Below are 12598 nucleotides of genomic sequence, written 5' to 3' on the forward strand. Positions count from 1 at the left end.
CGCGATGGAGCGCCAGAATACAAGCGGTTAGCCTTATCATCTCTGGGCTAGAGAAAATAAAAGAACTATTAGAAAGATTAGCAGAGCACACTACCACTACAAGTGACAACAGAAGTGAAGCTACAATTCTGTTGCAAAATATACTAACCTTTAGTTTTATAACTGTAGTTCATTTCTGGTATGAAATCTTAAGAAGGATTGATCGTGTGCAGCTCAGATTACAAGATGCTAGAATGAATTTTAGAGAAGTGTTCTATGATCTTGAATCATTAGCGACTGAACTAGCCGAAATTTGAGACAAGCTCCGTAAAGAAGCAATAGAAAAAGCGGAGTCTCTTTGTGAAAAATGGGATATGGATACAACAATACGTGTCTGGAGAATTGGCAAGAAATGTATACACGATTAAGTGACCTTAATTTCAACTTTGGATTTCTACTAGATGATGAAAATTTATTAAACAAGGATATTTTGATAACGACCTTGAAAAAAAAATTGTGAAAATTTGGGTGAATTTTATAAAACAGATTTCAATGTAATAGAACTTTTTATCAAAATATGTGACAGCAAAATGTTACTCCGCAGTAGAAAAGAAATTGAACCTAAAACCCCATAAGAATTTCTTACTTTTATAATCAATCTCGAATGGAGAAGATGTTTTTCCAAATCTGAGAGCGGCACTTCAAATACTCCTGACTATCACAGCATCAATTGCTAGCTGCGAACGTTCATTCAGCAAATTAAAATTAATTTTGACAGATCGCCTAAATGACCTAGCATTTTTAAGTGTGGAAAGAGAAAAATTTTAAATGATCAATTTTGATGATATTATTGATACATTTGCTTCATCAAAAGCACTGAAAATGTAGACATAGTAATTAGTTTTATTAATGTATTATAATCATATGATTATTAAATATATGTATCTCCTTAGAGATAATAAATATTTACTTTTTTATTGTTTTACAACTGCGTGTTTTTAAAATATTTCTTTATAAATATGTAAAATAAATGATAGGTATCTTTTGAACTAATTCTAGATGATTATATGCATTTCAAAATCTAGTCTTGTTCTCTCAACTACATTATTTGTCTCAAATTTAAAGCCTAGATAGAGTCTATGTCTTTATTTATTTTACTTTATTTATTTATTAATTTGCGAGTATATTTTACATATAATATTATATGGTTTTCGAATGGGGGGGGGCGCTAAAAGGGTATTGTGCCCCGGGCGCGAGTTAAGCTCGCTACGCCACTGTCGGCATTCCATAACATTGCATGGAATGCCAGGCTTTTTTTTTTACAAAGCACGAAATATGAGAATTGTTATATACTTTCCCTAGACACTATATGTAATAGCTGGGCATTCTATAGAATGACAAATGATATTGAGGCAAAGTAAAAACGAAAGGTCCTGGTAAGGCTATTCTGTAAATTACGCCCATTCCTCGACAATTTAAATGTTATTTTGAAAAAATATTGAGAAGGCCATTAAATAAATGTATTCAAAATGCGTAGGGGAAATGAAAGTTGAATAAAACAAAATTTATGCCTTGAAGAATCCATGCCATATGAAGGGAAACAAAATTTTCATATACAAATGAAGAAATTAAAATTAAACTACTTGCTCTGATATGGTAAGCTTCAATGACGTTTGAATTACATTTCATTACTTTCGAAACGAATCAGAGACATATTTTACACTTTGAAGGTTTTTCATTATATAGAATGCTTAGAAAATGTGTGAAATATGAGTCCTTTCAGACACTGCCTGCAAGTTTAAGGCGTTTCAACTCACTGGCTAGTTAAAGTATAACAACCCCTAGACATTCTATAGAATGTTGGCTTTGAAACTTTGACGGTAACATAATTATCAAAATGGAAGAGCCGTGGTGGCTCAGGGGATAGAGTACTCACCTCCAAATGAGGTGATACGATTTCGAATCCAAGTGATAGTTGGTCATATGAAATCCGCCCACGGCTCACACCGAGCGCAATGTTGACAAAAAATATCCTCAGTGTTAGACGGATCATGGATCCGTCAGACTAATCTTGGTAGGTTTTCGTGGTTTTCACGTCCACCTGAAGAAAAGGCGTATCCTTTCTTTCAAAACGTTCTCCACGAAGGCAATTTTCTCCCAATACTTGATCGAAGAGTTACTTTGTCTTCTGTATTGTGTTCAAAAATACTAGGCTACGGAGTTGGTATTCATAAACTCGAAATTGGGCCGGCTGTTCAACGACAATTATTGAAAAAGGAAGGGAGAAAGTTAAAAACAAAATGGAAATATTGGAAACCGGTAAGAAAATCATTTCATATCTTAATCCATAAATATCAATATATTTTGGAACAGTTATAATAAAGATATGGGACAGTTTTATTATCCGAAAAAAAAAATCTTGATGAATATTTTATAATTACAAATAGTGAGATCTTATTTTATTCCTTACGATCTTAATTTTTTTCCTCGCAGTTGCCAGTTTTTTTTTAAAAAAATAATTAATAAAATAAATCATTATTGATAAGCATTTCGGAAATAAATAATTTATACAAATACAATTTTCAGCTGCATACAATCTTTATTTTTTCCCCCAAGCATTTTCACCTCGCATTTGTGTCACGTTAACTTTATACTTTCAAAACAGCGTAAACAGTAGGAAACAAAAATAGAAAAAAAAAAGAAAAGAAAAGAAGCTCTCTATCATATAATGCATAAGAAAAACAAGAAACTTCATCCATCTCTTCCTGTTACTATGGGGTCTATGAATAAAACCGGTTCCTTCTGGCCATTCAAATGTGTAGTTGTACTAGCCGGGACTATAGGGAAGAAGACTATCTTTATTTTTTTTTAGTACGCTATGGACTGAAGATGCCTCACGTGCTTATCTTATATGTATAATAAAACTAAAATAAGACTTTCTGATCCATAATTAAAGAATGCTAAACAACTTTTCATAATATTAAAAAAATCGGATTGCTTTATAATACAAGTTTAATTACATTAGTATGTATACGATTGTTTTTTCATATGATAATCAACGTAATTGATCGGAGTCACAAGCTTTTCGCTTATTGTTTCGGAATAAGATATTCAAAAACATTCCTTTAACTTAATTAATATATATGAGAAAGCGCATGACTTTAACACTTCTAAAATAATTTTCTAAGTATTCTTTGAGAAATATGAAAAAATTCGTTAGTATTTCATTTTTTCGATTATTTTGACCTATACAACCACTATATATATATATATATATATATATATATATATATATATATATATATATATATATATATATATCAGAAACTAAAATGTCTATAAACTAATACCTTTTAATTTCTAGTAAATCATTTTTTCATACAAAACTTTAAACTACTAAGGATTGCCAAGTATTTTGATTCCACGCCTATTCCTAATTTCCCATAGATTCTGTTCATAGTCTGATTACATATTCATATTTTTTAAAATTGTGAGTACATTTCTTACTATAAGGGTTTTAAATTGGAAAAACTTGCCTATCATTTCGAAGCTGATTATTCTATAACAATAACCAGGATTCAATATAACTCCTGCATCCAGCATTTGGACAAACTAGCCTTCGTAGCTTCATTGAGCTAATATTCCGTATCCACGTTTCATTGCGAGGAAAACCTCCCTCGGTTCGCACAACGGAAAGGGAATTCTTACCCTGAGTTGTCGACCACTGACTATATCTTACGTCAGTTCTGTGGTTGGTGCGAACTGGGAGTAGAATTCGTATCAACCAGTCACCTCTGTGATCGACTACTATGGGTTACAACTACTAGTGCTCATCCTCTTAGCCTTATAATTTTCAATCAATCCAAAAAAAAGGAAGAAAAAAAAGCACAGAAACTCCTGGATCAGTATCCCCAAAGGTATGATTGCTTACGGGAACATGGAGGACTTTATTGCCTGACAAATTTAACGTGCATCAGTCACCATTTACTACATGGGTAGTCTTCAGCCAGCGGGGGTCGAACACACAACCTTCTGAACATGGACTCAGTGCCCTACCGACCAGGCTATTCCGGCCCCCTTTATTAGATAGGAATTTTTCTGATTCAATTGTTTACGTATTTGTTTTTTAAGAAAATACGTTTCTGAGTTATGTTTAAAGAATATAATACTCACGATATCCCTTGTACACATACTATGGATATAATATTTTTTTTAATTTTTTTTTTTAGAATCATCATGGTGTGAGGTATTTACCCAGATACCATGTTTTAATTATATTATTTGAAAACTTTTTAAACTGAATTTGATAAAATAATTTCAGGCGATTTATTTTTAATAATGAAAAGTTAAACATAATAATTCATATTTTTCATTTATGTTAAATTAAAAAAGGGCTTTGAAAATAGCTAGTTTCTTCTGAAATTTCATACCGTATTTTTTGTAAATTGGGAATTCATCAAAACTATATTCATTCAAAATGATATCGTCAAAATATGACTATGCAGTTATTTCAGGTTTTAAACGAGTCACTTCGGAAAAAAAAGCATCAAACTAACTATAAAATTCAATAACTCTTAAATTCATTCGAGTTATGAAAGGGCTACTATTATTTTCAGAAGTGAATGATTCACATGATATATTTACAGCGACTTGCTTTTCCTGTACATAAAAAAATTAAAAAACTGTGAGTTTAGTTTACGAAAATACTAATAAACGTGAACTACATAATTATATAAATTTTATATATTCAAAAAAGAAAAATTATTTATTCAAAATACATATTATATATTCAAAATTTTATATATTTTAACTATTCAATTTCATATATTCTTCGACATAAAGGACAAAAATTCTCCTTTGCAAATTCACATAATAATAAAAAATCGACGTCCATATATAATAGGGCCCAGTCTTACTCGGGCCGACCCTGATGATTATCAATTTCAGATGGTGGCGAAAATTTCTTTTATTATTATTATTTTCGAGTTATACTTTTTCCTAACTCAAGTTCTCGAAGAAATTACGAGAAATCGTTTGATAGTCAGATTTTGCATGGTCTGCACTTTAATTAAAATTCATATTTTCTAATTAATGACCTGGGATTTGTTTTCAATAGATCACGATACTTTTGATAAGCATTTTTTGAGAAATTTGGATTTTCAGGGTTCTACTGTATTTCTTACTCTACAATTGAAAAATGTTTATTTTATTTATTTTATATAGGAGTTACTGAGTCCGATGAATGTTGCGTCATTCAGTAAAAGTTTTTATTAATTTACTACTCATTCTTACTATTTATTCATTTGATTTATGTATTTTCTAATTAAAAAAAATGAAATTAAAACTGAAAGTCTTCATCAATTATTTGTCTTATTGATTCCGCTTGTATTTTTTTATAGTATTATATCAGAAAAATTAAACTTCCTGTATTCTAATTCCCACGGACTAAAATGCTGTCACACTTTCACGTAACATTAATATTTATTAAATTGGTATTTGTAGTACTACTGAAAAATTAAAGAGGGCTATTATGCGCATAAATTCTCACGGTACGTCTGCCGCCATGTGGCAAGAGCACCTGTGTTAGGTATCACTTTACACGTGCATGCTTTGAGATTTCTCTGCTTGGGAGTTCCCCGCTAATTCTTTCCCACCCGAAAAAGAGAGCGTCTTGAGTCTCACAAATTGACAGAATTTGTCACGGTCTATCTGACACTAAGAACACCGAGAGAGTAACAAAACAACTCATAGATTATTTCCTTTAAAAATTTTAATAAATATACCCTGATTTAAAATAATTTCAATGAAATTTTATTTTGATAAAAACTGAACATACTTAATGAATATACTTCGAATTTTCTTCATATTAAAGTTTTTATCAAAATAAAATTTCATTAAAAATTTTTAAATTATATATATATATATATATATATATATAATATTCACACAAAAGTACGATGTACGGTATTTTTCTGAACACATGCAATCTGTAACCATTGATGTTTTTCTTTTCCTTAGGATTTTAATTCATTAATTAAAATCGCTCATTGCGTAATATTTTCTTTTTTTAAAAAAACGTTCCTAACTTATAAAAAAAAAGTTCCTTACTTATAAAATATTGAAATTTTTCCTTTCCATCAACAGTTCCAAAATCGATAGTGATTGGAATAGCTTTGACTTCTTATTAGAAAATTTCTGACCGAAGACACATTTTTCGTTCTGCTAATAAATCAAATCTGTAATTATTGATACAGACTGTATTTGTTAGGTACTGATTTTCTCAGTTTTGAGTCTAAGAAACTTTGGTGTGAAAGCATTAAAAGAGTTATCATTCATTCCTTATGACATTTATGTCCGTCTGAACTTCAGGATGGGAGAAAAAATTACTACTACGATTCTTTCTAACGTTACGGTTTTCAATATATAAAAAATCACGAAAATAATCTATTTCATTATGCAAGTCAGGGTATGCAGCCACCTTCATGTCGAATTTCTCGGCCGTACGCGTAAAAGCGTCAACTATTCTCTGAACTACGGAAAATATCTGGTATGTACAGTGGCGTGCCAACTTTTTTTTGACTGGGGGGGGGCGAGCCAATGCAAAGTCATAAGCTTTGCTTGATTTAATATTTTAAAGTTAGTTGTATTATTTTAATATTGTAATTTGTCTAATTGTAATTATCTAAACTATTTCCGTTGTTTATGACAACGATGATTTACTATTACATCCACACCAACTTAGTTAACAAAAAATGATTTATCAATCCGAAACTAATTAAAAAGAAAAAAAGTGCATTAAAATGTAAAAAATTTAATTAATGAATTTTGTAATTTTACTCCTTTAAACTTGTTAATGCTGAGCAATACATTTTGTCGATACATTTTAATCATAATGACATAGAATGGTTTTTCGCTCCTCAAAAACATATTGAATTAAAAATAACTTGTTATTTAAATTTTGATTCTAGCATAGATTTGAATTTAATCATGAATATAAATTTTCAGTTTACAAAAAAATGGAAAATTAACTTTATCATAATTTTAATGATAAGCACATGGTATAAAAACATTAAAATAAATGAAGGAGTAAAAGAGATTGATTTCTAAAATTAAATCTTATTTTAAAATGACTTTGAATTTTAACAAGTCTTCTGATTTTTCTGGTTAATTCCAAGGTAAAGCTTAAAATGTATACAAAGAAAAAAAAATAAAATTTTAAACATATAATTATGCAGTAATTTAATGAAGTAGAATTAACTTTATCATATTAAGTTTTCATGATAAAGGACTAGGGATGAAAAAATTAAAACAAATGAAGGAATTAATTTCCAGCTCGCCATATTTAAATATGTTTCTTATTTACAGAAGTAAAATCTAAACACATTATAAAATTATAACCGAAAATTTTATTGTATATTAGAGGCTACGTGCTTTTTTAACTTAACAATGCAATATTATTTTTGAATTATAGCTATTCGAAACAAAATTGTAGAGCGAAAAAGACTAATGGAAATTTAAAAGAATCTTTCGAAAAACCAACTGATATTGGGAAAGTATGTTATATACTTTTAAAATATTTAAAAATTTTCAAGTATAAATTGAATGAAATATATTTAAGGAATTTAAAATGTTCTAACAAAATATAGAGAAAACAATTAACAAAAATATCATTAACATAAGCGTAAAAGCAAAAATTCGATAAAAATGAAATCTAAAAAAATTATTACAACTAAACAAAGACTAAATCTGAAAAATTTGCTGTATTAAAAATTTGTTGTATTATAACATAGTTTTTATTAAGACTTATTATTTTATTAATGAGAATAAAGAGTTACTGGTCACAAAAATTCCCATTTAGCTTAAAAATGTTTGAAAAATAACAAGGACAGAGGAATAGAAATTATTATAGAGAAAATAAAAATCCGAAAAAAAATTATTTTTAAAAATAACTGACAAATAATCAAAGTAAACTACGAAGTTTGAAAATTAAAATGTTCGGAAAAAGCATTTCAATAATACATGACTAAATATAGAAAGTAAATAATGTCAGAAAAAAATCGTAATTACTGAGCCAGGTATACCTGCAAAAAATGCATTAAACTATGTCTGACGCACAAAAAAAAGGAATAAATTAAAAGATTACTGATCATCACTGAACAACCTTAGAATCGTCGGCCCTGTGTATAACAAAAATATTCAAATCGCAAACATAAAAAGGCTCTAACTGCTCTGACTAAATTGTCGAACTGTTTTTTTTTCTTCCAGATTACAGCTATCCCATTATTTTAAGGGTCAAGAATCTGCATACGTTGATTGAAAAAGTTTATTCAAAGCAAGTACGTTTTCGTGGGGGAAATTTCCTGACTCTTAAAATCGTCTACCCTTACACTAATTATTTCGCATATTTAAAGTCAGGTTCCCGAACTATCCGAATTGAGTCCTATGAAAATGCGATTGTTTGATCTAAGAGTGCTCGCTTTGTTTATTTATTTATTTACGCTCAATACATTGTTCGATTTTGCTACAAAATAGAAAACTTTAGCCTCTTGCTAGCTCACGTACATAAATAATTATTACCTGCACTGCACAGAATCAAAAATTAAAAGTGCGTGAGCATGCGAGATATTACAAGAAAGTGCTAAACCTCACCACTCAAGTAACGAAATAACTTTTAATTTTGAACAAAATAATAATTTGTGTTTGCACGGTTTTGCCGTTTCTGTACATGTTCCGTAAATTTTCCCATTTAACTGACCAATAAGAATATGAAAAGACAATAGCTTTCTTTTATCTTTGTTTTTATCGCTTTTCTAGTAAAAATAATGTGATGCAAAAAAAACTAAATATAATTTACTACTAAATGGATATTCAACTATTTTAATAATTCTTTATAAAATTGAGTAATGTTTTAAACTTTTTTTTTAAGATTTGGGTGTCAATGTCGACGATGAATATGTGTTTGCTTCTTCTAAATGCTACAATTAATAATTTTCATTGAGATTCCTCAAAATTGTCAGGAAATCGCATGAACAATTGGAACTTAAGCGAAGATTTTCGTTTTAAGAGATCCTGAAAATTGATTAGTAGAAGAGAAATTGACATTGAATGTATTAAATTAACTATAAAATCGGTGATGGCTCCCGATTTCTACTTTGCCCAGGGACTTCTTTTTTCTTTTTCAGACGAAATCTTAAAATGAATCATCCCATTTTTTTCTTTGGTGCATACTTCTATATTCATTTTTGCATAATTTTAGCTATCTGAAATTATTTTATAAGAAATAACTTTTTTTTTGTACATAAATTTCAAAATTCTAAAAAAATTTCTGAAGTTAATTTTTAATTCGGATTATTATTATTATCCGGTATACAGAAAGACAGGTATGATGGAATTAACAGGTCAGACACTGAAAATTGTATTTCGAAGGTTTTATAAAATCAAAAAATGGATTTAATATAAAATGTAAACTTTGAAGAAAGTATAGTTCTGTCTATATATAATATGGTTACCATATGACGTATTAGATTAAATGATACTGTAAAATTAAAAAAAGAATAATAACAGTTGGAGCTAATTTAATTAACTAAGTTATTACTTTATTATTATTTTTAAACTTAATTTTTCAGACAATTTTAGTAAATATCTGTATTGTTGTATAAATTAAGTTTATAAAACTGGCGCATATATCACTTATGGGCAATGGAAGCTCATAACTTAAAATTAAATAAATAAAGTAATCATAAAAAGTCTTAAATAAAGTATCCCTAGTCAACAAGCTAATTATAATGCAAGTCATGAAGTGTCAATTTCATAAAACTTCTTGAATCTGTTTAATATATAGTTATAAAAAATGAAATTACTTATTGATTTCAAATTAAAAATTTTCAACACTTTTTATAGAAATTGGATGGAATTTTACGGTTTTATGTATCACATATGCTCTCCTTTTAAAAAGCCACTATAAAAAAAATATTCAGCAGTTATATATAATTAACATCGAGCTAAAAATAAAGTTACGTTACTCCAGTGTGTACAGGGACCTAAAAATAAGGCTATATTTTAAAGAAGATTCTTTTTTGAATAATTTGCCTATTGAAACTTCTGATCAGAAAGGCATGTAAATATATATATTCGCGACGTCATATATGAGTAAACAATCATGACAGGGAACTATTTATTTATTTGAAATTCCAAAGCAAATATAATACCAAAGAAAAAGGTTATACAGCTTTTTTCCTAAATAAAAAATTCTTTTTAATGGCTTGTCTTGACAATGAATTTTATTTGCTTCGGATTTTTAAAGAGAAAAATAAAATAAACAAAAATATAACACAATAACATATATATAACACATAATACATACATATATAACATATAATATAACACAAAATGCGGAAAAATAAATGAAATTTAAGTAGTTTTATGTGTAGTATTTTTCTCATATTGTTCCAGTTTAATTTATCTGGATTTAAGACGTAATTGTCATGTTTAAAACGGAAAATAAAAATATTCAATTGATAAAGAGAAATATTCACATTTTTAAGAAATGATGAATTACAATAGTATTGATCGCATTAATTTTTTAATCTCAATCAACAGCATTTATAATTTCAGCATTAAAATTTTTGAAAATTAATACTTTAAATTCAGAAGAAATATTCATGAAAAAAGCTTTCACAAAGTTAATTAACACAATTTTAGCATCCTATGAAATTATGATTAAAAAAAAAAAGACTACTAAAATTACGCGGATAATTTTTTCCCCTCCAATGTTACGGAATGTGTTTTACCCTCCAATATTGCCCCATTCTTAAAAATAAGTTTTTTGTTTAATTAAAGTTTTTGTTACTGAGAATAATAAAATATTATGAAAATTTTTAATGAACTTTTTATAAAGAATAATTTTTTAACATTTTTATTGTTTAAAATAAAAATGGTAGTTAATTTGTTTGTATTAAAATAAAAATTATCATTATTTAAACGAATTATCCTTATTTATACAAATTATTGTTGGTGTATAATGTTTTTTTTTTAATTGGTTTATTTCACATGAGAGAGAGAGTAAATGTATAACAGATTTGGTGTTAGAGTTCTGCTCTACATAATCATATGATATACATAATATAATAATAGTTATCATATAAGATAAAAATAATATAGTAAATTTAAAAAATTAGGAAAAGGGAAAAGAAAAACACCTTTCAGAGCTGATATGATGCATTCTCAATTGTGTTATTTTCCTGTTTTTAGAATCAATAGTTTTTCGGTCATTTTTATTTATTTATTTTTAGTATATTAATCTGCAATGAATATCACTTTTATGCCAAAAGAGCAGAAGAAAATTAATTTCAATAAAATAAAGACATTGATGATCTTAAGGAACCGATATTAAAATGTACCTCCTAAAAGTTGAAAGAATAATCGAAAATACGAAAAGAAATTTTTTATTTCAAGGTACTTTATTTATTATTTTTTTATTGACTAGGATTTTCTTAAAAAATTAAAGTTTGAATTTCATTTTCGAATAAAAACAAAGTTTTTAAAAGTAAAAAGAATTCAAAATATTATTTAACAATTAAAAAAAATTAAATTCGTAACATAAACTAATCCATACACCAACAACAAACGGTAAAATCATGAACTAATGTACTATTTAAATGTATTTGATATACGAACAACTATCTAAAACAATTCAAATAGTACATAAATGCATAATTATTAAAGCATTAAATAATTTAATGAAATGAAAACATTTGCTTACCTCCTTCGATATCTATTTTACGTTTCCTTGTTATTTAATTTATCAAATTGATGTAAAAAAAATAACGACAACAACAACAACAACAAAAAAAACAACCAAATAATTTAAAACAATTAAACAAAATAAAAAAATATGCTTTCTTTTGAAATTGATAACTTAAATTATGTAATTAAAAGAGCTAAAAAATTTTTTTAACAGAGAGCGTTTATTTACGTTAGTCTAAGAAATGTCTCATCACAAAAAGACCAGACCAGAGAAAATGTCAACAAGTCCTCCCCAGTTTAGATCCCTTAAAAGCTTAAAACACCTGTTTTCTCAGAAAATCTAGATAATTGCTTGTTTGAGACGATTTACGAAGAGATATCCAAATAATTTCTGTGAATATCTGACATTTTAAAAAGAGGACAAAGGAGCAAAAGGCCATAAAAATGAAAATTTACGAAGCGAAATACTTTTACCCACAGTGTGTAACATGAGGTGGCTGTTTTTGAGGAGTCAAATAACTGTCTTTGTGGGGGGTTTGGCCACCAGAATTATATGCCAAAGTGGGTGGAAAGGAAATTGTTGAAAGTCAGGGGTGGCTTTGAAACCAATTTTTATCAGTGAAGGTTGCATTTTATTACTCTTTCCGCCAGGGAAGGGCAAAAGAGATGAAGTTGGGATGAGATTTTCTTTTAATTATATAGAAAGTTATACGTGAAAAAAAAGTCTTTGTCTTCAGAAAGTTTTTTTTTCTTTTCTGAAATTACCAATTTAACTTAATTTTATTTTCACGAATGTTTAAATTTCAATAAGGGCAAAGCAAATTATTCGCCTTTCAATTAAATTTCAGAGGAAAATAAAAGTTTTAATTTCAAA

This window comes from Parasteatoda tepidariorum, chromosome 11 (genome assembly GCF_982258835.1).
Source record: "Parasteatoda tepidariorum strain Cologne lab strain chromosome 11, Ptep-v5.0, whole genome shotgun sequence".
Classification (NCBI taxonomy): Eukaryota; Metazoa; Arthropoda; class Arachnida; order Araneae; family Theridiidae; genus Parasteatoda; species Parasteatoda tepidariorum.